Source organism: Lissotriton vulgaris, chromosome 6 (genome assembly GCF_964263255.1).
Source record: "Lissotriton vulgaris chromosome 6, aLisVul1.2, whole genome shotgun sequence".
NCBI lineage: Eukaryota > Metazoa > Chordata > Amphibia > Caudata > Salamandridae > Lissotriton > Lissotriton vulgaris.
This window is the reverse complement of record NC_141694.1, coordinates 1,817,885,998-1,817,910,296: the sequence shown is the minus strand read 5'-3', so window position 1 is coordinate 1,817,910,296 and position 24,299 is coordinate 1,817,885,998. Positions and strand designations below refer to the sequence as shown.

The window sequence follows — 24,299 nt, the reverse complement described above, 5'->3', positions numbered from 1 at the left end:
AAACTCTATTGTTGCAAGCCATGTGTTACACCTGTGTTTGTCTTTATTTTTTTGTAGAAGGCAGGTTGCTGAGACGATTGACAAATGCACCCAGAGTTAGAACATGTCACATCCCTCCTCTGTTTTCAGAAGACTGACTTATCTGAAGCAAAGGTAAGTGCAAGCTACCACTGCTAATGTTGCTGAGGAGGGGCCTGGCATAATCCTCACTCTGACATGTTTTCTCATTTTAATGACTGTCCTATTGCTTTTCAGGATCGGTTGTAATTCCGAGCTCGTGGCTCTGCTGAATCGGAGCCCGCTCTTTATAGTGAGAACAGTGTTTGCCTTGGCCCTGTGCACACAGCCTGTATGGGCTTAGAAATGTGGTGACCGTGGAATGGGAAAAAAGGGTTAGCGGTGCGCGAGCCAACAAATTAACATGGAGAGCCGAGCCAAGGTTCAAGCTTGGTCCTTAGACCCTATGTACGAGCCGAGCCCTGCACATATTGGCTATGTAATCATACAGCAAACATCACTTAAAATATGATCAAGTCTTTTTAAAATTCTAAAAAGTCTATTTCTTTAATATGTGAAAGCTTTGAATGTAATGGGTCACTTTGTACTGAGAAGCTGTACAAACCAAGCATTTGCAATGCAATAGGTCTCACATTTAATCGGGTTTGAGCTATTGGCATCGTAAATGACAATGCCTTTTACTTGTTTTGGTTTTTAAACAAAAAGGCATAATCATTTACAATGTCGATAGCTTAAGCTCTCGTTTTTAATTGGGGTTGCGCTTTGCCAAGTTCTGTTATGGTGCATAAAGATAGTGGGATTCCCATTGCAAAATAAGCTTAGAAGAGGAAATGTGCAGAGACCTAGGACCATTAGCAAACTAAACAGCACCCTACATTGTTCATCAACACAAATTTCACTGGGGATTCACTCGGCATGTTTTTATTGAGATATTTGGACAAGTCTTCACATATTATAAGGTTTGGCAAATTTGAGCGCAATGTAGGAACGCCTTTCTTTATAATTATGTTTCATCATTTTAAAACTTGGTAACACAATCCACACAAATGCACTCAATCAATCAATCAATCAATCAATTAAATCAATCAGGGGTTTGAGAAGTGCGATACTCACCCTTGAGGGTCTCAAGATGACTCAACACCATGCAGCATAATTCCAATCAGCATAATTTCACTGAACGCCACACGCTTCCATGCTACGCAATTCAACTCTACACATTTCCATTCCACGAAACATAATTAATCAGCAAACCACATATTTCAATTTAACAATACAATTACAAAACACACCCCACAAATCGTAACCACACAACAGAAATCCACATCATATCACAAAATTCAACAGCACACCTCATAATTAAAATTTACAGCATTCCAATCCACAACACAAAATGCCATTCCACATAATTACACTCTATGACACACAATCACACTCCTCATAATTCCAGTACAACTCAATGCCACACAATTACAATCCACAAATTCCAACTGCACACCATTCCACATAATTCCACTACCCAAATCCACTCCACACCACATACTACCCTACAAATATCAATCCCAATCCAACCCACATAATTCAACTCCACGCCACATATATCCAATCCACTCCAAACCACAAAGGTATAAGGCATTGCACTTACAATGCCAATAAACAAATGCAATACCTATATGCATTGCAAATGCTTGTTTATTCGTCTCTCAAGAAGATGTGCACCTGCTAACTGAGTTTCTGTCACTTATACCCTAGCTTGAAGTATCCATTAGGAAAAACTATCTATAAAAGTCATGTATTTAGGAGGGGTTTAGCCTTAGATGCTAACAGGTAATGGCGGAGAAATGCAGAATAAACTTGGGCAGGCTACATGTAGGTACGGATGTATGACGTTACAACGCATACTTTTACAACGCATGCCTTTACAACGAATTTTTTAAAACTACCTTTACAATGCATACCATTACAACGAATAACATTACATTGCATTTAAGGTAAGTATTGGATAGTGTAGGAGTACAAATTACTATTCTAACTCTAGGGGGTGCAATAGTAGGGTAAGTGTTGGATAGTGTAGGGGTAAAAATTACTATTCTAACTCCAGGGGGTGCAACAGTAGGGTAAGTGTTGGATAGTGTAAGGGTACTATGTGTTGTAATACTATGCATTGTAATGGTATGCGTTGTAATGACTGAGTTGTAATGACATGCTTTGTAGTGGTATGCGTTGTAGTGTCATGCGTTGTAATGGTTGTGTTGTAATGGCATGCGTTGTAATGGATGTTGCATTGTAAACATTTTGTTGTAATGGTAGTGTGTTGTAAAAGTTGCGTTGTAAAGGTTGTTTCCCATAGGTACACGAGCAGTCCCTCTTATCTTTGACACTCCTTCAGTTGCAGATGTAAGAACTAGGGAATTTAAAAAGTCTTTGGATTTCCTCTAGGCGAGACTGACACCTTGTTTTTGGAAGCCATATCTAAAAAACTGGAACTGTAAGCCTGTGGTCTGAGTGTCTCTTTAGAGTGCTCAAACCTTTTGATGTGTTTTTCCACTGTCTTGTTAAAGATTAGGATTGTGTAACTGATGTTGATGATGCCTTCTAATCCAGACAGTATTTCCCTGATGGTTTTGAAATACATTGGCATCCAAGGAGAAGCTGAAATTCAGCCTTTTTGTATCTCTTATGCCCCACATGTGTAGAGCAGATAGTGATGTACCTAGAGAGGTATTCTACCTTTACTACACAGTCATTACTTCGAATTACCATTACTGCACATATTTTACTTCGCAGATGCCATTACTTAGCATGCATTTACTTACCATGCATCTACTTAGCATGCACTTACTATGCATAATGGATTGACTGTGCAAATTAAAGTTTTGGGTTACAGGGATATTTTTAGGGGTCAGGGTGGGTTAGGGTTTGGGGATTTAGGGGGTATTTTTAGGGTTTAGGGTGCATTTAAGGTTTTGGGGTGCTGGGGTATTTTTAGGGGTCGGGTCGGGTTTTGAGGTGTGGTGGTAATTTTAGGGTTCAGGGTGCGTTTAGGTTTTGGGGTTCTGGGGTATTTTTAGGGGTCAGGCTGCGTTAGGGTTTTGGGGTGCATTGGGCATTTTGAGAGTTCGGGGTGCGTTTAAGGTTTTGGGGTGCTGGGGGTATTTTGGGGTTCAGGGTACATTTAGGTTTTGGGGTATTGGGGTAATTTTAGGGGTCAGGGTTGTTTACGGTTTTGGGGCATGGGGGTATTTTTAGGGTTCAGGGTGTACTTAAGGATTTGGGGTGCTGAGGTATTTTTGGGGTTCAGGGTGGGTTTAGGTTTTGCGGTCCTGGGTTAATTTTAGGTGTCAAGGTGGATTAGGGTTTTGGGGTGTAGGAGGTAATTTTAGGGTTCAGGGTGCATTTAAGGTTTTGAGGTGCTGGGGTATTTTTGGGGGTCAGGGTGAGATAAGGTTTTGGAATGTGCAGGGTATTTTTAGGGTTCAGGGTGCGTGCCAGGGGATAGGTTACTCTCACGATTATTTTTTTGTTTTAAAGTATAAATAACGGGTTGTAACAGTATGCGAAATAATTAACTGCGAAGTGAAAGCATTTTTTATGTATTTGTATATATTTGCGAAGTAAAAGCATGCACACAAAAATCATGCATTGTAAAGGTATTTGGAATTAAAACTTCAAAATAATTACCTGCGGAGTAACGGTATGCTAAGTAACATCATGACGATGCTAGCAGGTTGAAGAAGCACTCGGTGAAAGCCTGCATTCACATCTCATTCAGAGAACCATTGAACCCTATTGAGGTCAGCAATGCTGTTGCCTATGGTCAGCGTGATGTCTCCTTCCTGCTTGATGTTTTGCTTGGTGACTATCATGTCAATTTGCTTGGGTTTGGTAGTTCATCCCATGCGGGAGACCGGGGAGGGGATGCCCTTAAGCCTTTTAAATGATGCCCATATTTACAAATTTTTCTAGGTAATTATGACCAGAGGCATCAGGTCAAAGATGTAACTTGATTTTTTCAACACTTCTTTTGTATTTCTAATAATATAATACAATGCAGGGAATTGCATTTATAATAGTCATACAATCCACCATATGTACGGTTTATCAGAAGGTCATTAAGGTGAAGGATACAATCACTGCCAATGTGGGGAGGCTTGCTTCTGGAGTGAAGCAGTGGACACGTAGAATGCCAAGTAAGTAGAGGTCGCTGCTATAGTGAGAACAATGTAACAAGTGTAACATCTTAGAATAGACTGGCCCGCATCTACCGGTATAAGGCAGTTGAAATGGAGTGGGCTTATGGCAGTATAAGGACCAGCAACCAATAAGGGGAGTAAGTCGTGTAGGGTGTGGCGTTCGGAAAGGCCAGGGCAGCGTTAATGGGGAATCATAGAAAGTTCCTTTCTAGAAGAGTCACCGGTCTTGTGCATGTTGGTAAGTAGCTACGACAAGGGGCCGTCCCAGGCAGAAGCTATGCGATATTTTGCAAACCCCTGGAGTCCTCTAGGTGATGTGCGGTGCTTTTGACTTGGGCCCAAGTCTTCATGGAAAGGGCCCATCCAGCAATTGTGGATGGATTGGGAAAGTTCTATCTAGGCGTAATTTGGCGCTTAGCAAGGAGGAGTGCCAAGTCTACAAAGCGTGTGGATGCCTTGGATTTTTTAAGGGTGAGGTAACAAACCTAGGAAGCACACCTCCCAAGAGTGCAGCAGTCAGCTGGGTGGTGATGTAGCTTCAGTATGCACAAGGGATGGGCAGTGACAAAACATGTAATAGGTCAGCTTCAGTTCTATTCGAGAAGAGGTTTAAGTGGACCGGGTCTTGCAGGCTCTCAGCACCGGCAGTTCTAAAACCCAGGTGACAAGATGGGTCCCTATTGGTCTCTCTGTTTTTGCCCTAACCCTCAGGATGAAAACAAAAATCTTACCTTTGCAGCAGTACCACCCTTCACTGCCTTTCATGGAACTTCAAAGAGACTTGCACAGTCTCATCATTTCAGTCCTAAAGCATTCTCAATATTATATACAACAAAGCCATAGTTGTTGATTATTTAACATCCTGGCTTGTTGTAGGTTAAATGTTACTTGATGTATTGTATATCTGGATGAAATAACAGAAGTAGCAAAGTACCAGTCCGGCAACACACTAAGCTAAGTTTATATTTTTAACTTACTGATTTTAAGCCACACCCTTAATTACTTTGACCATGCCCCGTTGAGAGACCCCCAGTTTTTTCATTGCACTTAAGCTCCTGATTACATCATGGACAGATGGCATCAGTGCACTGAAAATAGTGATTGATCTTTGGAGGAGTGAGATATGCTCTTTGTAGGACATAGTAAAGTATCAGGCAGTAGGTGCATTACGGGAGACCCAAGCAGGATATTCTAGAGTTTGCTGCCAATCTACATCGGTTAAGGGCCAGCCATGGTCTACATCCCAATCGTGATGCAGGCGAATAAGAGGTATAGCGCCATGGGAGCGCAGGGAGCTGGCGAGCCATCTCATCAGGTGATAACCATCTCCTAAGACATAAATATACTGTACAGTGTGATGCAGTGTGGGTTCCTGTTGGAAATTGCCTCAGTGTCCATCAGTGAGCATGTGATGGGAGTGTAAAGCAGGAACTGGCCCAAGGGGACACAGGCGTCTGCAATAAGCTTGTTCATGGTGAGGAATTCCCTGTCTCTATAGAGATTTCTCAGTGTTTGTGACCCCTCTTCGTGCCAGCAGTTCCACTCCACAGCTGATGTCACCATCATTCTGCATGGCATACCGAGTAGCGCCAGGGCTGGATCATGGAGTGTGATAGCTCGAGTGAGAAATGTGTTCCTCTTGAAGCAGTGGTGCACCACTCGTAAGTAAGGAAAGAGGCTGTCAAAATTGTGTGCGAGGGAGGAATGGGTGGAGCAGTCAGGGCAGGTGTCATAGAGAGTTAGGCATTGGCTATGTCCTCTAGCTGATGGCCCACCAGATATCTGACCACCCACAGCAGTTGGAGGCCAGGTAGTAGTGCTCAGAGTTTGGTGTGCTTAGGCCACCCTGATATTTCAGTAGGTGAAGTTCAGAAATGGCACTTCTGCACCTCGTGGCATGCCATATGAAGTCCCTAATGAGTTGTTTGAGTTATCAAAAGCCATTAGCAATGTGAAACAGGCAGGTAGGTGAAATAGTATAGGTGGCAAGGAAACACTACCATCTTGGTTAGCACAACAGAGCCAGAAATTCAAAGTGATAAAGAGTGCCAGCATACCATCGGTCTGGGGTAGAGGGGTTGGTTGGCATCCATAAGTCACACAGGATGTGGTATATATACATATATAGAAATAGTGGAAAGTGCCTGTTAGAAATTGGGGTCTCTAGTTGGCAGAGGTAAGAAACTTTGTTCAAGTAGGGACCCTTCTTCCTAGTCAGGATAATGCTTTACACTCCTAAAATAAGCCCTGCTCACCTCCTTGGCAGCTTGGCACAAGCAGTCAGGCTTATCTTAGAGGCAGTGTGTAAAGCATCTGCACATAACCAACAGTAATACAGTTATGACACTACATAAAAGAACACCACACCAGTTTAGAAAAATATCTGATATATGATTTATATACACAAAACAAGTCCAAAAACAATAAAAATCCAGCATACTGTTCTCAGAAATCTTCAGTAATAAGAATAGGCTTGAAATACAGTTCCTTGAACTTGATAGCTCCGTCTGGGGCTATCACAGCATTGTGATCAACAAATCCAAACAGCTCTAGCATTACCGCGGTGTTGTGGGCCAGCAACGGTGTTGGGAAGACCTGCAAAACAGTACCATTAGAAATGTAGGGTGTCAGGTAACTCTCGATGAACCCCGATAGGACCGACGTCTGCAGGCGTCGCTTCCAGAGATCGGTGCAGGAGTCGTCGGCCCCTTGATGTCAAAAGCGTTGCAGATCAAACTCCTCGCTGGTTTCGGCGGGCTTCAGGGCATCAGGGCTGCGTGTGAAGTGCAGCGGTGTGGCATGCAGTGCCCTCAGGTCACGGTGCAGGCAGCGACTCATTGACGGTGGTCCAGTGGCGTCGGTGAGACCAAGGCTGTGGTGCGAAGTGATGAGGGGCTTGTCACAGTGCTGGCGGGTCACAATGCAAGTAGTGGCGGTGTTGTTTCTGAAATGCTGTAGTCAGTTGATGAACTGGAGTCGATGGTGCCAGCGTCAGTAGGCCAAGGCTGCGGTGCGGGATGAGGACGTTGCATCGTGTAACGAATAAGGGGTGCCCTCGTACCACAATGCACGCAGCGGCATTGATGTCAGCTTGGAGCGTTGTCGTCGGGGATACCAGGGCATCATCTTGTATCGAGGCTGTGAGAAGTGCGGTGCCCAAGGGCCACGGTGCAAGCAGTGGCTCAGTGGCAGCATCAGGCAGCGTCGTCAGTGATGCCAGGGTTGTGGTGTGGCGTGCAGCCGTGCCCTCTGTGGTGCCTTCAGGACAAGCCCTTGGAAAAAATCAATAAAGAAGTTGCGGAACACTCAGTCCAGTTCTTTCACTGTCCTAGACAGAAGCAGACAATACAAATCAACACAGCAAAGCACTCAGAAAAGTGGTAGTTCCTCCTCGTAGCTTCTCCTGCTCTCCTTCTAGACAGTCTTCTTAGTCCAACAGAATTCTAAAGTTCTGGGGTCTGGGCCCCACTCTTCATACTACAAACACCTTTGTTCTCTCAGGCAGAGAGTGACTGTGCTTAGTCCAAACCAGTTCTGTCCTCTCTGGTGCAGCTACCTCACAAGAGGCGGAGACAGCATTGTGGAAGGCAGACCAGGCCCATTCAGGTGAAGGGAAATCTCATCCCCCTACTCTAAATACAGCCCAGGTTTATTCAGCCCAGACTTGACGCATCCAGACTCTTAGGAGCCACTGTTCCTCCCCAGCTCCTGTCATCCCAAAGCCAGACAGTCAATACATATCCTAGCAGAGGTACACAGGATAGCTAAGCAAGAAAGTACCTACTTTTCTAAAAGTAGTATTTTCAAACACAGAATGTAAAGTCACCCTACGTTTAGTTTCTGAGCTCAGGCATACTAAACTTTATTTTCCTATCTGGACCCAATGGGAAGTTATATTTATAAAATTTTTTAAATCAACTCCTATGCTTTCCTATAGGCCATATAGCCTTTTAATAGTGAAAAAACGAAATTGGCAGTATTTCACTATCAAGACATGCCATACACATTAGGGAATGTCCTACCTTTCACATACACTGCACCCTCCCACAGGGGTACCTTGGGCCTACCTTAGGGGTGACTCACATATAAGAAAAGGGATGGTTAGAGCCTGGCAAGTGGGTGCACTTGCCAAGTCAACATGGAAGTTCCAAACGGCGCACAGACCCAGAAGTGGTAGGTCTAAGTTATCTTTTCAGGGCTACTCATGTGTACGGTACAATCAGTACTGCACGCCAACTAGTAGCATTTGATTTTCAGGCCCTGGCACACTCAGTGCACTTTACTAGGGGCTTACCAGTACATAAAATATACCAATCATGGAAACATCAGTCCTAAAACTAACAACAGCGGCTCAGGAAAAAATTGGAGCAACAAACAGAAAGTTAAGGGGTAACCCAGCAAAAAGGGCCATCTCTAACAGTGGCATCTTGCCACTGCAGTATGGTGGCCCCAATCTGCAGAACGGGATCCAGGGTGGTAACCGAGAATGGAAAAAGACTGGACATGGCCCAGTTGACTCTCAGACCAGTGACTAATGCAAATTGGTCTAGAGCATTCACTGTGGATGCATGGACAGTGTCAACATTGCAAGGATATAAAAGCATGTTTTCCGCACACAACAATACCATGTCCAAACCATCCCCTAACAAAATCATCTACTGACAACCTGCGCACATAGGACACAAGCCAGTGGTTACATTGCCAGGGAGAATAGGAGCGTACACAGCAGGCAGCCTTGTTGGGTTCCCCTATGTACAGGGATCATGTCTGTAATGAACTGTACAGTCTTGACCCTGGCTGTGGGCCTGAAGAGGAAATAAAACGGGTGCCTAAGCCATAACGGGTGAGCACCTCAAACAGGTAGGGCCACTCCAGGCAGTCAAAGGCCTTCTGCAGGTCAAGAACCATGCATCCTGACAGAGGTAACTGTGTTTGAGCATGTTCAAGAACCTTGAAGAAGCGCAGCAGGTTAAGGGAGGTGTTCATGGTGGGTATAAACCTACTGTGGCTAATTTGTACCAATTGTGTGACTATATTGGCTAGCTGGTAGGTGTGAGAAGTTAGCCTGGCATATGATGTCCACTAGTTCTAGTGGGTACCTTGCACCAGTCTAATCGACCCTTATTGATGGTGTGAGAAGTTAGCCTGGCATAAGATGTCCACTAGTTCTAGTGGTCACCTTGCAACAGTCTAATCAACCCTTATTGATGGTGGTTGTAAAGTCAACCTTATAGAAAGCTATCCTAGTGGTAGCATGAACCAGCAGTCTTCAGGCTAAGACTTCAGTAGGCGAGTTAAGCAAGTTGTTTTACCATATATAATCCCTTGAATACCAAATGAAAGGACACCACACAAGGTATATATCAAACATATATGTATTTAATCTAAACACAAACCCTCTGCACTCTTTGGGAGTTCAGAGGTAAAAATACAATACAAGCCACACAGTTAATACACAATAAGTTGCACAGTATACGTTATGCCCTAGGGGCCTCACTAACCATATTCTAAGAAAGTGGTATAAGTACTACGTGAGAGTTAGGGCCTGTAAAATCACTGGGGTTACACTAAACAACTAAAGGTTAGGAAGTAGGAGACCCACGGGAGCCGCGTGCAGTGTCTAAACACAGGCGCGGGTTCCCATTGACTTTCTATGGAGTATGTAAAAGTTACAAAGTTACAAGTTAAGGACACTTCCGGATGGACTAGGATGGAACCTTTTTTGACTTAGACACTAGGAGGGCCAATACCCTCGGGACTACCAAAGTACTTGAGTTACCTTACACACGGAAGCCGGGTGCATAGGTGTCTTTTGATGTTGGGTTTCGTCGTCGTTTTCTATGGAGAGCTGCAAAGAAGTGCTGCAGGAGACCAGAGGAAAAGTGTCCGGGTGGATCCAAGGGTGGATCAGAGATGTGAAGAACCTAAAAGCAGAGGGTACAGAGTCTAGGTCACTAGCCAGTGAACAGGAAGGAACCAGGATAGGAACCAGGTGATGTTGGGTACTTTAAGGTAAAGAAGTTGAGTTTGTCTCTTCAGCCACGAGTTTCAGGAGGCATCGACGATGGATTCGAGCTGTCCCACGATGGATATAGATGGCTGCAGCATCGGTATCCGGATTGGACCCAACAAGCCTTGGCAACCGCAACCCATGCAGGATGTCAAGATTGGCTCTGTTGCAGACCAGCAAGGTCTGTGGTGCTTCACCTTTTCAGGGAAGCTGTGGCAAGCCTGGAGCAACAAAGATGGTGACTTTAGGGGGCTCACTAGCCAACAGGCAAGGAGCCGGGAAGACGCGTCGAACACAAATGTAAAGGCGGGTGTCAAGGGACACTCGCGGAGTATGGGGGCCTGGGCTTCAGGTCAAATGATGCACGGGGCTTCTCGTACCCCACTGCACAACTTACTGAGGCTTCAGGAAAGGAGTGCAGGTAGCAAAATGCAGGATGTCCAAGATGTCCAGTACCACGTCTCTCATGTCCACTACGGGTCTCAGCTCTGCTGAGTATGTGGGTCGGGTCAGAGAAATCTGGAAGTCCAGTTTTGAGTCTTTGGGTTCTGGCGGGAGCCTTGAAACTGCAGACCGGCAAAGTTTCTGTTGGTGCCTGGTTGACCAGGGTGGTCACTCCTTGACCAGAAGGGAAATGTCTTCCGTCTTCTAGTCAGAATAGAATGTCGAAGTTCCAAGAGTTCTGTATCAAAGTTTTGTTCCAGGATACTCTAAAGTCCTGGAGACACAGCTCCTCTACTTATACTAAGGATGCGGGCTGGTTTACCTGCCTAGGTCCCTCCTATGGGTAGACCTGAGAACGGGGTGGTTACACCCATTTCCCTTTGTCCAGTTTCACACCAGAGCTGGGGCTGGAGTGCCCCAGCAACTAGTTTAATCGGGCCATGCATGGAGCACCTTGTGTGCCCCAGGCCGTGTCTAGATGCATTCCCTGAATGCAGCCCTCCCCACCCCAATACACAAAACCCCTGTCTGGGGAGGTGCTGGCACCTCCCTGGACAGCAAACCTATTGTCCAGGCCGCCCTTGCTGGAGTTTCCCCGAGCAACAGGAGGTCAGTAAGCATGGGTGAATTTTGCGAATTCACGGTTCACAGATTTGCGTATTTACGAATTCGCAATCCGCAAAATCCGCGAACTCTCGCGAATTTGCGGATTTTTTCTTTTTTTTGGGTTCGCAAGGGTTTCTGCCAGTTCGCAAGCATTTTGTACCAGTTCGCAAACGCGAAATTACTTGTTGGTTCGCAACTATTGCGACTATGTTGTTTCTACGTCTGGTTCATCATCACAGCACCCTCTGTTTCACCACTGCCACCCTCTGGTTCACCCATGCCACCCTCTGGTACATCACTGCCACCCTCTGGTTCATCACTGTAGATTATGGGGGGAAAAGCACACCTGCCCTGCTTCAACTGACATGAATTAATGTGGGGTTGATTAATGTGTCACTGAATTTGAACTTCCAGTCTGGCACCTGCTTCCTTATCTGTAATTTGCTTTCTGTTGCAGTGCAATTTTTTTTCACAGGACCTTTGTGGCCTACTTGTAGCTATTCTATGAGCCTGCTGTGTGGGTCAGAGCAGGGTCATAGAATAGTTGCAAGTAGGCAACTGAACTCTGGAGGGGCCCCTCAGGAAGCACTACAGGGAATGGTTACTAATGATGAGTTTGAACTTTTGCATCTGCTGAGTGCTTTCAGTTTTGCAAAACTCGTTTTTCTGCAATTTCGCGGGATTCGCGGGACATGAATTTGCGAGAGTTCGAATTCGGAAGCCGCAAATTCGTGCGAATATGCGATTTTTTTTTTTGCGGCGTGTTCGTTCGCAAGGTTTTGTGCATTTTAGCGAGCCGCTTTTAGTGCAACAGCGCAAAGTTACCCTCACGGTCGTTCATGGGCGCGGCCATCTTGTTTGCATGACGTATTTCCGTTTCCGGGTGCTATGTGTAATCTCGCAAAGTGTGCGACCCGCTAGTACAAGTTCGCGTGTGATCGCGAGGGAAATCTCGCTTGAACTTACCCACGCGGTTGTGAACGGGCGCGGCCATCTTGTTTCTCACTCATTGCTATGGTTCTGGGCATGCTTTTTGTATCCTCTGTCAACCTCTGCCATCCTTTGCTTGTTTGAAGTTTTTTTTATCTATTTTACTTATTATCTATCCCTCTATTTTTCTAGATCTATATTTTTGTGTTTTCTGTTCTTTTGAATAATTTTAAACTACTTTTGTAAACTCTTTTCTTTTCTTCTTCCCTATTCTATTTCTCATTTATTATTTACCTTCCTTTCTGCCCAGACCATGGTAAAGGGAGCCGGAAGCATCCTGAGAAAGGGAATGGTCCCGCAACTCGTGCCCTGCTCCTGTGCAGGGGTTTGAGGGGGAAGCAGGTCACAGCCCGGGAGTTCTTTAGCACGGAGGAGGTGGCAGCCGCACTTGTTTTTTATGTCCAGCGCTGCCTCCCCAGGACCATCATGGCAGGCGGCAAGATCGCTAGTGGCTACGGGATCCGGGAGCACCGGAAGCGGTGGGAGAAAGTGTGCCGGGCCATGTACCAACACTCTCGGTTCCGGCGCACCTACAACCAGGCCACCCACCGTTGGACGGATCTCCTGGACCGGGAACGCGACTTGATCGACCTGCTCGGCCTCGAGATCCCCGGGCTTGGTGAGTAGTAGTAGCTATTTCTTCACTACTCTGTTTTCTCCTGCTCTGTGTGTTATTATATTGCTAATTTTTGTTTTTTACCAAGAGCAATAATGCTGCTGATTACATAGTAGGTAAATTATATTTCAAAATCTTCTGTGCATTTCAGGTGCACTGCTCTCCTTCTCAGTAGCGTTGCTACTATGCTTATTTGTTTTCGATTTTGTGTTCATTACATTGGCCTGAGAAATTATGTATGAGTGTAGTTTAAAGAACTGCGTAATGCTAGACACTAAGGGTCAGATTTTTAATTACCGGCGCATCCCTGCAAAGTAGCAGGGATGCGCCAGTAATTGTGCGCCACGCCACGACCACCCATGGTGCGCCGTATTTACAATGAGGCGCACCATGGGCCCAAAACGTCACCGAAGCGTTACGCATCTGTGCCATAAAGGCGGCGCATTGCTGGAGTTGCGTCGCAACGATGGAGCAGCTCCAGCAATGCTCTGGGGTGCCCTTTCTCCCCAATGTTGCGTCAAGCCATACGTCTGCTTCAAGCAGGCGCAGGGTTTGAGTCACGCATCATTGTCCTAAAAGTGACTGATTGAAATCTTGTAGATTTCCCTCAGCCACTTTTAGGATGCGTTCCTGCGCAGGAACGCCCTCCCTTGCGCCAGAACGCCCCCTGATGGCACAGGGCTTTACAACGTGATGCATCTCCCATATGCGTCACAAATGTCACGCAACATTGGAGCAAAAGAGCCGCAAGGGGCTTGTAAATCTGCCCCTACAGACTCAAGTCCAGTCCTTCCTTTGTACACCTGGCAATAAGAAGAAATAGAGGTGGTGGATTGATAGTTTGGGTATTTTAATGACTGGTTAATGTAGTAGGAATCTTTTTAGTGTTGTCGCTGATCTCCAATCACAATGGAGTTTGTCTGTCACTTGGCGTGCTGCGGACTGCTGCCTGCCAGTCCTAGGCGAACCTTTTTAGTAGTTTGTTTAGTGAGTTACATAACTTTCCAAGTCAACGGTCCACAAATCAAGCAATACTAATATCGTAGTAGACCACATGAGATAGGTCAATATATCCCGTGGAATAGTTGTCTATTTGCTATTTCGCCAAAATATTTTGTTATTGTTCTTTTGAAATGTTTGATTTGGTTGACAACAATCATCCATGTTTTCGGGTCTTTCTTTCCTTCATGTTGTACATCAGCTGCCCCCAGGGGCAAGAGGACATTGGAGGAGGCTGCTGCTGCTGAACAAGGCCAGGATCGGTCAGGCGAGGGCTCCTTTGCTGGCCCCGGTAAGTTTTAATTTTAATATAGAGTACCTATTTTTTCCTAGCGTTCCTCATTCGATTTTTTCTAAATCGTCTTTGATCTTCTTGTAGACTGTATCTAAATTCTTTTCCTGCCTCGACTATGACTCCCTGTGGTATTACTAGATTGTTCTTATTAGTCTGTCTGTGTAGCTAACTAAGATTGCACATTTGGCAAAAGGTGTAAAACGAAACTCCCATTCTAGTCAGCAATAGCTCTATGCACTGAGTTCAGTCCTCTGGGATTGTCCATAATGTCTTTTCAAGTCTTCTAAATGTTTATGCTTTCACAATTACCAACAATAAAAAGGTGAATGACCACCAAGAAAGAATAAGATACTACTTTACTTTTGGTTTAGATAGGAGGACAATCCATACTGCACAAACAGAACTATGGACACTAAATAGTGCATTGTTTATCAATTATAATAGGCACAGGTAGACTTTCCACATACCTCAGTGATATCAGACTTTGATGAACCCCCAAGCTCCTTACTAACTAGATAAAGTGGCAGAGTCATTTAGCTCCCGAATTCATTGATTATTGATCCCCAATGATGATTATCCAACGCAGGACAAGAGTACGGAGTCAGAGTCCAAAAGTGTCAGAGGCACGGACTCATGCTTGCAAATTGCAAAACCTTTTTGCTCATTCACTCATGACCAAAAAACACAGAGTCTATTTAAGTTTCAAAGCTTTATTAAAAGTAAAAATATTTATTAAAATCAAGCTTGTCATAAAACATAATAGGTTGATTAAAAATGGAAAAGTGCTTATAGTGATTTATTTCACACATTTATTGTGGGCTAGCCAAGCCCTCACCTGGTTTGAACTTGAATTTTTCTTTTTGGTGCTGAATTGTTGGTCCCTCCATCCGAGTGATGATGATTTGTTCTTAGAAGTGAAGCTTCTGTCTGTTATGAGAAAAATGGTGCGTGTTAAAAAGCAAACATTCATCAGTTGTGCCAAAAAGTGCAGCAAGACAACACCCTTCCCTGGAAAAAGGGACATTTTTACTTTAGATTAGACAGTCACAAATTATTAGATTGGTTTCTGTATTCACATTTCTTCATTCCTAGACAAAATACTAGTGAGTGGTGTATGTCTATGACATCTAACATTCTTAAATGTACTTTGTAGGTGGAACATCTGGTGCTGGGCCCAGTGCGGAGGTTGAGGAGGAAAGTTCTGGGGAGGAGGCGGTGCAAGTGCCGGACCAAACTGCTGTGTGGGTTGCTCCCCGTGAGAAAACCTAAGGTTTGTCCAGATGAGAGACATGAAGAAGAATGATTGACATATAGTTTGAATGGATGGATGCCTGGATCATGGTACTATCTGACTCTTAGATAGCATATGTGTATCTAGAGAGAGTAGACGGTCACTGGATGAACTAAGTGTTACTTTGAAGAGTATGTAACACCGCACTCGCACGTCCGTCCCAGTGTAGGAAAGGCAAGGAAAAGAAGTTGTAATTTAGTCCGAATGCTACCATGAATAGTAGCAGTAGTTTGTATTGGAAGCACAGCATATATCCGGCTATTACGATGGCCACTCACTACCTCTGTTAATAAGTTTAGTAGAACTCGGTCATTCATGTGTGGATGTATCACTGTTCACTCAAAAAAAAGCAAAGCACCTAAAGTTATCCCATATGTAAGCAAATACATACCATGTGCAGTGATAGACAATCTGATTATTTATCTTCTTCATTTTCCTTTTCTAGTATTCATTGGCACTGTAGGGTGAAAGTTAAATTAATTAAGCAGTAGCCCTTGTAACAGAGTATTCTCAGTGCCACCCGTAATAGAAAAGTAAGAGCATCACCACCTGCATGTACTGGACTGGTACAGTAAAGCAAGTCTTTCTCACTCATCATGGCGGGCATCTGTTTTTCTCGGGTGCAAGTTGACTGCGTGGCATTATGCCGGCTTGCAGAAGTTAACATACTAATTTTGCTAAACAAGAGAGAAGAAGAAGAAGAAGACTGGTGTACTGTCATTGTCGACGCTAATGGAGTCCATAGTGCTCGTAGAATTGATTCCTTAAACTCCCACTAATGTTAGAGCAAGGATGAAGAAGTGGGAGGATAGATAGATACTGGCCACAATAGTTATGTACTGCGCTTGCAAGTTGCTAGTTCTACTGTGATACAACTTTCTGCTGAATCATTTTGTGTTAATCTTAAAGAGTATTGGTTACAGACTATGTCTTTCTTTCTTCATATAGATGCTCCTTCCAAACCAACACGGAAGGAGCTGGCTAAAAGGGCCCGGCAACGGAGGCTGGAGGCCACTGTCGCCGAATATTGGAGGCTGGAGGCCACTGTCGCCGAATATCGGCGGCTGGTGGCCCAGGAGGAGGAGGACACGCAGAGTACGTCAACAACATCCATGGCGACACCTGCATTCTCCTCCGCGCTCCCTGGGTCAGCCACTCAGCACAGCAGGTCTCCAGCGGTATGGAGCCGGGGTACCGCAGCCACCTGCCACCGCTGAGCAGCAAAGAAATCAGATGCCCCCCACAACAGTACCAAAAAAAGGATGCACCGCCTTTCCCTGAGGGTTTCCTACCTAGAGCAGGAGCTCCTCAATACCAAAACCCTGCTCGAGACCCTCCGCAAGGAGCATGCCGACCTGGCCCGAAAAGTCAACAGAAGCCAGCAGTAGGAGGAGACTGTCCCTTGCCCCTTTTTTAAAGACTTCTTGGGGGTGGGAATTGGGAGTTGGCTTTTCTACTTTTTTGGACTTAGTTTTCAGGGACATTCATTGGGGTTCAGGAGGGGGGGTGGGTTGGGTCTTGCGGGAGATTATTTATGTTAGGGATATATAAATATACATTAAACTTTATCTTAGCATACATGTTTTTTACTGCTTTTGAGGCTGGTGGGTGGGGTTTTAACAGTCCTGAAACTTAAGTGGCATCTTGATTCAAGTTGTATAAGTACTAATGGCCCAAATGTTTTCAAAACTAAGTGCCTCTCACAGAGTAAGTAAATTCAATAGTCCTAGGACCGTCAGTCTCTCGTCTCTCCAAATACTCCATTATACTACCTCCCCCCAAACGCTTATCTTACCTGTAATTTGTATTTGGAAATAGGGCTAGGCACAGGGCTGGCTGCACGCAAAATCGCGATTAACGTTGTCAATCCTGGGCGGATGAAATGTCATCATTGTAGTGGTACTTGTGGTGTTACACAGCGGCAGTTGCAGCATCTGAAAAAAAATAAAATGAAACCTTGTTTGTCCTTACTGTAGCATTAGAACGGCATGATAGAGAATATAGCAGGTGACAGTACACTAGAACAGTGCCACAATGTAGCCTAACAAATGGTGAAGTATTGAAAGTATTACTAGTACTTGCATTGAATTTCTTTGACATTGGCTACTACTACAAGAAATAGTACTGAAGGTGAAGGACACAGCAGCGCAATAATTTGCCACTTCTAGGAGGAGGATGTTCTTGATGACCAATCAAGTTGATGGCGCACATGAAAATCTGCTTTCATTTGCCAATAGTGACTCAGTGTCAAGCTGAGTAAGAATAGAATATATCCTCGGATTCCGTCACCAGCCTGTTGCTATGACCTTATCCTCCCCAGCAAGTGTGTGGAATTATTGCTATCATTTAGTCACACATCAATCAAAACCACACAGCCCGGGGGAAGAGGTTTAGGGTTTGGAAAATGGATGGGAATGGGGGTTTTTGGGAAAGTTTTGTTGAGAGAAGAAAAAAAAAGCAGAGCATGGACAAACAATTATTGAAGATAAACAAATCTTTGGGTACAAAGCTAACCATAAATCTTTTAAGTGACATAAAGGAAGTGCATGCACTACTGCATGCATGGTTACTGAAAAGTAAGTAGTACTTTCGAGAACCGTGAATGAAAGAATGCAACAGTACAGGGCTGCAGTAATAATTATTAGTTTTTGCCTATCTCTGCACTCAGAGAAACACTTCGTACATTAAATTTGGTTTGAAAAATAGCAGAAGTAAAACCTATACAATGGCTGTAGGGATGAATTTAGAAGCAGAGATCAAAGAAATGCAGAGAGACACTCATAGAAGTTCAGAGCAATAACATTACTTAAAAGATAATTAGAAAAGAACGGATACTGTATCTGTATGTTGTTGTCCTGTTGAATTTGGGAAGTTGTAAGACGCATCCAACCATTCCTCCTATTAGCATGACTCCTCCATTCCATCTGACGCTCCGTCCATCAATGTTGGTGACCAGAAGACACCCTGTCCACTGCCTGCCTGGCGGATGCTGAATTGCGCCTCGCTAATGTGAAGCCTAACTTCATCCTTTTCCCCTTGCACAGGCGGAAACCCGGCCTGTAATTATTGATGGAAAAACAGGAAGTTATATTAGTACACCACTGAAAAATAAATATAAGGTATGTACGCTGTATGGTGCAAAAAAGTCACACTTTGAGTTTCCTAATAGACAGTACAATATTTTTGAAAGTGTGTACTCTGTCTGAGTCTCCTTTTGAAGGATAAATAAGTATGGGCAAATTAATTTAGCGGATCTTTCCCCTCAAGCTTGGTGTACTGTAAACTGTGTTTTAGAACAAAATTAGACCTTCCCAGCAGTGCTCCCAGACCCTTGCTAAACCCAGTCACAAAAATGTAGAAGACCCCCAATCAGATCTCAAAAAACGAGGCCTAGTAGAAAATGGTGACAAAACGTACTTTGAAAGTAAAGTAGGCCCAAATCCCCCCTTACCCACCGTGGATTGTATTCAAACCACTTGCAAGCAAGCAAAAGTATCCATACCCAGCATCGCTCCAAGACTCGCAAGCCCCCCCACAAACAGCCCCCGGCCCAAACACATGCAAAACAATACTGCTAACCCTAACGAGCCTTAAGTTAAGAATAGTGGCAAATGCTTTCTTTAACTAGGCCAAACCCCCCCTTTCCCACCATGGATTTTCTACAAACCACTTGCAACCAAAATTACACATTCCCACGAGTGCACTAAGACCCCAGAACTCAGTTGCAAACATCTAGAACTCCCGGAAACCCATGCAACATTTTTTTCTGCTCCGATTTTCTCCAAACCACTTTTATCCGGTATTAGACGTTCCCAGCAATGGCCCCAGAACCGTCAACTTACCAGCAAAGAAGTAGAACACCCCCACAAGTGCAGAGTCTTTCTTCATTGGGCGTAATACAGCCATCTGCTTTGAGGGAAATAGGAGTCTGTAGGAGGAGGATAGAGGAGCATGTTCTTGTGAACTTGTGAACCTGAGGAATGCAGACTGCGGCACCTTCAAATCAATAAGCAAATAAGTGAAGACAGTTCTGCAGATGGGCTTGTTTTTGTGATTAGGTGATTAAAGTTTTTTTATATAGATTTTGCAAAACAAAGAAAGACAGACACAGAAATAAAAGTGAATAAGGACGAAAAAGAAAGTTATTGATACATCGGCTCATTTTCAGGGCTTGGTGTCAGGGAAGAAGAGTTCGTCCTCATACTCTACGAATTCAGGCGGGAGTAGAACACCTAACAAAGAAGAACTTCCCTCATCTAAGTTGGTGTCCTCCTCGTCTTGCGTGTATTCTCGTAGTTTGTAATCTGGTGGTATGAGGTGCTGATTCATCTTGATCATTGTTAACCTCTCCACATTTATGGGCGAGAGGCTGGTCCTTTTGGAAGTTACAATACCACCAGCAGCACTGAAAACACGTTCAGAAGACACACTTGCGAGTGGGCAAGACAAGTAATTTATAGCCAGGTTGGAGATATCTGGCCACAATTCTTTTTTCCCATGCCAATACGCCAATAGGTCATCATGAACATAGACCTCTGTTGAGTCATTCAGATAGTCCTGCACCATCGACTCAAAGTTCTCCACGGTTCCTCCACTTTGCTTACTTTTTGATGGGACCTTTTGAGAAGCAAACCCAAGCTTAGTTAGCCAATCCTCTTCTTCACACAATGTTACTGTTGTGTCTGGTGCAGATGATCCGGTTGTTGGTGTCTTTAACGGCTGAGAGGGAAAATCACTCACTTCTGCCGCAGCCACAGGTGCAGAAGTGGATTCTTTTGACTCCGGATGGCCTGCTGATGCTGATGTACTGCCTTTTCCTTCAATTTCCTGCCGTTCTCTTTCAAACCGAGTGGCTGACACAGCTAGCCAATGTTTGTACTTTGTAACTTCTGCGTCATCAAACGGAAAGAATACTCTGCCTGCCAGTGCCTTTTTGTACCGTGGATCCTGAATAGTAGCACACATGTAATGCTGTTCTGTGTGGATCTTTTGAAGACGTTCATCGCAAAGTAGGCGCTGTAATAATTTCTCCACCAAATCAAAAGCTTCTTGCTTTTTTTCATCTTTTTCAAACGTAGAAGACACCGCCTTCAGTTGTTGCTCTAGCATGCGCAACAATGGAATAGCTTTTCCCAAATTACAGTCCTCCCTGCTGACTGCACGCGTGAAGACCTTAAAAGGACGAAGCATGTCTGTCAGGCTTTGAACTAGCTTCCATTGCTCCGCATGTATCCTCAGGTCCTTCATAACTGCACCCTGTGTAAAGAAATACTGATCGACTACCGCACACTGCTAAAACATACGCTCAAGCATGTAGAAGGTTGAGTTCTAACGTGTTGCCACCTCCTGGATGAGTGCTTTCACTGGCAGTTTACATTGATGTAGCAGGCGCCTCAGATGCTTCCGGGCCTTAAAAGAATGTTTGAAATGTGTGCACATTCTTCGGCAGGTGGTCAGTAACTCGCACACTGGACTTTCTTCACTCAAATTTTTTTTAACAACCAGGTTTATACAGTGCGCCAAACACGGCACTCTGAAATAGTTACCCATGTTCATGGCCTTAACTACATTGGCGCCATTATCTGTGGAAATATAACCAATCTTGCGTTTTAATGGGGACAGCCATTGAAAGACCTTTGTGTTAAACTCCTGTAAAATGTTTTCTCCTGTATGACTTCTCTCCATGCCAAACATGGCTAGTGTTGCATGTTTCCGAGAAGCTTTAAAAACATTTTCCGGGCTGCCCTCAGCTTTGCTGTAACCCCTGAAAAAGAGACCCAGTGTGCAGTGATGCACATGTAATCAGTGGCTGCGCAACTGGTTCACATGTCTGTTGTCAGATGTATAGTGTGAACAGCACTCTTCTGCAAAGCTGCCCCAATCACCTCCAGCACATCTTCATGTAGTGCTGGAACCTGAACTCTGGCAAAATAGAACTGGCTAGGAACCTTCCATTTAGGGCAGAGCGTGGCCACTAATTCAAGAAAACGAACCCCTTCCACAAAAGAAAAAGGGAGAAGGTCCAGAGACAGCATTTTAGCCAGATTAGTGTTATACAGACGCGTCATTGTGTGGTTGCGTTCAAATGGCGCATCTGAAAACAACATGCTTTTAATGGTGGGCTGGAGCATTTTACGGGATGATGATGATGATTACTTCTTCGACCCAGGTACGCTCGGTGATGATGATGAACTTTTTCGCGTTGGTGTCTCACTCTCTCCCACTCTCTTAGTGTGGCTCATATATCTTGCAGGGGGTGTGCTGCTGACATGGGTACTGGGTGTAAGTGTTTGACGCTTCTTCCTCCTCGTCATCATCAGATGAGACATCAATGGATAAGTTTCTTGACTTGCAATTCGGGCTTCCTTGATCTCCTTTAGGTGCGCATGCCACTTGACAGAGTGCTGTCTCTCAAGATGACCTCTCTGGCCTTCGGTCCCATAGTTGGTACCAATCTTACCACGACTAACTCCAAGCTTACAAATGCTACAAATGGCTATGTTTTCCTTTGTTGTGCTAACACTAAAGAAGTCCCAAACTGCGGACTTCAAATGTCTGTGGGGGGCTGAGGATGCGATACTGGTCATGCTAATGCCAGATGAAGTGGAGGATGTGTGTTGTCGAACTTTACGACGTTGTGCACTTCTAGCACCACTAATTGAGGAAATGGAGGTCGAGGTGGATGGAGGTCCCTTCTGGCGAGAAAATGTGGAAGCGATAGGTGGTGGTGTACTACTTAACTGCAATGGTGGAGCTCCCAATGTTGCCTCGTCGACAACATCACGCTCAGCAGCTTTTCGGGCTAGTGTCAAAATGTCTGTTTGCTGCATGCCCCCTGGGGCTGCGGTGACGTTTATGATGATTGCGTCATCATCGTGAGAGTCTTCAGCAGCAGTAGTATACGCCACTTCTTGTTCAGCGTCATCATCACACTCCATAAGTACGAGAGTTTTGGGGACCTTCCTTTTACGCTTAGCTACCTTTGTCAGATCATGGTGTGCCTCACTCTCAGACGGCCGTGGTGGCTCCCAATTTGCATCCAAATCATCAGAAGGAAGGGGGCTTGAAGAAGATGTAGACACCATCCTTGATCTTTTCCTTGCTAGGGATCTGGAAGAAAATAAATGATCAGGAGGAGTGGCTTCCTCAAATGATACCTCGGCTTGAATGTCGATTTCCTGATGTGCTCCTACTTCAGGAGGAACAACTATTGTGGGCACGTGTGCCGCTCCATGCACCTCTGCTTGCGCATCTCCTTGTGCTGCCTCTCCTTCCACATGTACTTGGGCTTGTATTTGCACATGTGGTTGTTGTTGCGGCTGTAGTTGTTGAACACTCGTCAGATGAGTTACAACAACGTGTGTTGATTGAGGGATGCTGCTACTTTCTTGTGATGAGCCAACATCACTGGTCGATGGTGATTGAACAACTATACTGGCTGCCTCTAAAGCACTCAAGGGCTTGGACTTAAGTTGGCGTGGTGGTGGTGGCACTGAACCCAATGGAGCGGGGGTGCTGCTCCCAGCTTGGTCCCCAGCAGATCCTGCTGCTTCTGCAGGTGTACTTTTTTCCCCCCAAAAATGTGGAGGCCGGCACACCAGTCTCCTTGGTAAGTGGCGGCACTTGCTTCTTCTGCTCCTTACTGGCAACTGTCTTGCTAGAGGAGCTACGGGGAACTTTTTTTGGGGCCATCCTTCAAGACACACGCAAAAAAGACCGCAGGCGTGTGTTTCGGCCTGCTCCGGTCAGCCCGGAAGATCCTACCCCTCCTCCCGATGGCCACTAGGAGGTTACTAATCCAGGGTCTCATCATTTCACGGCTGGACTACAGCAATGCGCTGTTTCTGGGGGCTCCAGAATCAACTCTAAACAAATTGCAACAAGTGCAAAATGCTGCCGCCAGGCTTTTGACGGACCTTCCCAGGCGGCAGTCAGCCCGACCTGCGTTGAAGGCGCTCCACTGGCTCCCTGTGTGAGAGAGGGTGAAGTTTAAAGCACTCTGCATGGCTCACAAAATCTTGCAGGGAAAAGGGCCCCCTATCCTGCGGAGTATGGTCCAACCTTATAAGGCCCCTCGCGCCCTCCGCTCAGACCACCAACATCTCTTGCAAGTCGCGAAAGTAAAAAAAGCCAGGACTGGCGGTAGAAGATTTTCCGTCAACGTGACAGCATTATGGAACTCCCTTCCGCATGCCCTTCGCTCCGAAACTGGCACCTTGCGATTTCGCAAACTTTTAAAGACTCATCTGTTTCCTGCTTAGTGCTCTGCTGTTTTGGTGTGTACTCTGGATGAGCGCTGGGATGCCCAAGGGTAACCACGCGCTATACAAGACTCAAAAATAATAATAATAATAATAATCTTCTTCAGATGTCAAAACAGCAGGCCGCAGTTGCACGAGTTGCAGAGTTGTCTTGTCTGTGGCCACACGTGACGTTGTGTGACGTTATGCTGCACACACCGCTGCAGGACTTCTTCCTGGCACTGGTGGTTCTCTTGTGCACCTAAAAGCAATGGAAGACAGAGGAACATCAGTTATACACCCCAGGCAGTCGAAAAACACACAAAAATCAGCACAATCCCATGCCATCCATGCCCTCAATGATGTTTAAATTCAAGACACCCCACAGAAAGACTAGTCCCATGCACCACTCACTACCCCTGGGCATAATGGATGAAAGCTAGGCAAAATGGGTGCAGGACTGAGAACACTGCCTGCCTTCAAAATGGCCCCTTGCCCCCCAGCACATGGTCAGGGCCTGCCGGTACTAGCACTCAAAATGGCCCCCACCCACATGGCCAGTCCCCATCAACACCCCAAAAGATCAAAAAACACACAAAA

General features: G+C 45.2%; 1 protein-coding gene and 1 pseudogene across 1 annotated transcript in view; both read right to left on the bottom strand.

Annotated features, from left to right (window-relative positions):
• LOC147709556 (uncharacterized) overlaps positions 1-23,151 on the bottom strand; it is a 28,242-nt pseudogene extending 5,091 nt beyond the window's left edge.
• The window catches only part of LOC147709555 (fucolectin-1-like), a 263,787-nt gene that overhangs the window by 72,476 nt on the left and 167,012 nt on the right, over positions 1-24,299 (bottom strand). The gene's annotated exons all lie outside the window — the stretch shown is intronic.